General features: G+C 40.4%; 1 pseudogene; it reads right to left on the bottom strand.

The window, feature by feature from the left end:
• Positions 1-455: 455 nt before the first annotated feature.
• On the bottom strand, positions 456-1031 carry LOC114093071 (serine/arginine-rich splicing factor 10 pseudogene; annotated as a pseudogene).
• Positions 1032-1386: the final 355 nt, after the last annotated feature.

Raw genomic sequence — 1386 nt, 5'->3', positions numbered from 1 at the left:
CATAAAATTTGAGAATCTTTACAAAAAATATCAACAACACAAATTTGGTAGCTGCCCATAACATTAAACAAACTGGACTCTTAAGAGTGGCTTCTCAACAGCATATCATTTTAATTATAACCATTGCCAGGTACAGGGAAAACTAACACATATTTTTATGCATCATTGCAACATTATGTTCCCAATGTTTTAAGTATACCAAACTATGAGTAAATAAATGATACATGCCTAAAATTTATCATGGTTTATACCATCAGTGGCCAATGGACTTAGGAATAGTCTAAGACCTTGATTTAGATTTTGACCTAGATCTAGACTGTGATCTTGACTGAGATTTGGATCTAAGTCTTTCTTTCTTCCTTGATTCCTTTTCATATCTTGCGCCAGACTTTGTTTTGGAATAAGTTTTAGAGGTGCCTCTAGTTTTGGTGCGAGATGCAGACCTGGAACGTGATTTAGCCTTCGTTTCTCTCTTGGGCTTGGACTTGGACCGTGATCTTGGATGTAGATGTTGAAGAAGATCGATTTCGGTGTTTGAATCTATCGCTGTCGGAATGGCTTCTGCTACGCCGTCGTCTTCGAATAGGTCTACTGTTTCTAGGGCTATAAGATCTTCTATAGTTGTAATCAAAAGACCGACTTCTTGATAGCCTCCTTTCATAACTTCGGCTTCTAGAACGTCTGTATCTGTCATAATCATCATAGCGTGAAGAACGGTACACATTCCTCCCTTCCTTGGCTTTCATTTGATTTGGTGTTTTTCGATCCCCCTGCGCAAACTGTATTTCGACTTGAAGACCACAAATCCATTTTCTGTCCAAATTTTGTAAAGCATCTTCAGCATCGCGGACAAACTCAAATTGAACATAAGCAAATCCCCTTGGCCGTCGAGTATAAAAGTCAAGTGGAACATACACATCGACTATAGGGCCATAACGACCAAATTCACGCCATAAATCTTCAGATCTAGTGTAGTCAGCCACATTTCTCACGAAAAGAGAAGTGTTGGGGGGGCGCTGGTAGCGGGACATAACGACGGTGCTAATTTCTACCAGGGGCAGAAACCGCTCAGCGAACCGTTGATGGCGGCTCCTCAGACACAGATGGACGCACGCACGCACGCATGCACGCACGTCTGAAGGCTCCACTATGGCAACTGCTTCTTATCGCGAGACTTCACTCCTGCCTCCATTACCTCTCCACTTCCCCTTCTTTCACTTTCTTGACAGTATTCTCTGAAAGACAAAAGGGTTTAACTTTGATGAAGTTCAATTTATTCAATTTTTATTTTCTCATGTATGACTTATGTGTTATATCTAAGTAACCTAATCCAATGTCAAGATATTTCCCCCTATATGTTCTTCTAAATTTTTATAGTTTTAGCCA

Source organism: Marmota flaviventris, chromosome X, assembly GCF_047511675.1.
Source record: "Marmota flaviventris isolate mMarFla1 chromosome X, mMarFla1.hap1, whole genome shotgun sequence".
Lineage (NCBI taxonomy): Eukaryota > Metazoa > Chordata > Mammalia > Rodentia > Sciuridae > Marmota > Marmota flaviventris.
The sequence above is the reverse complement of the archived record's forward strand: the minus strand, read 5'-3'. Positions and strand labels throughout refer to the sequence as shown.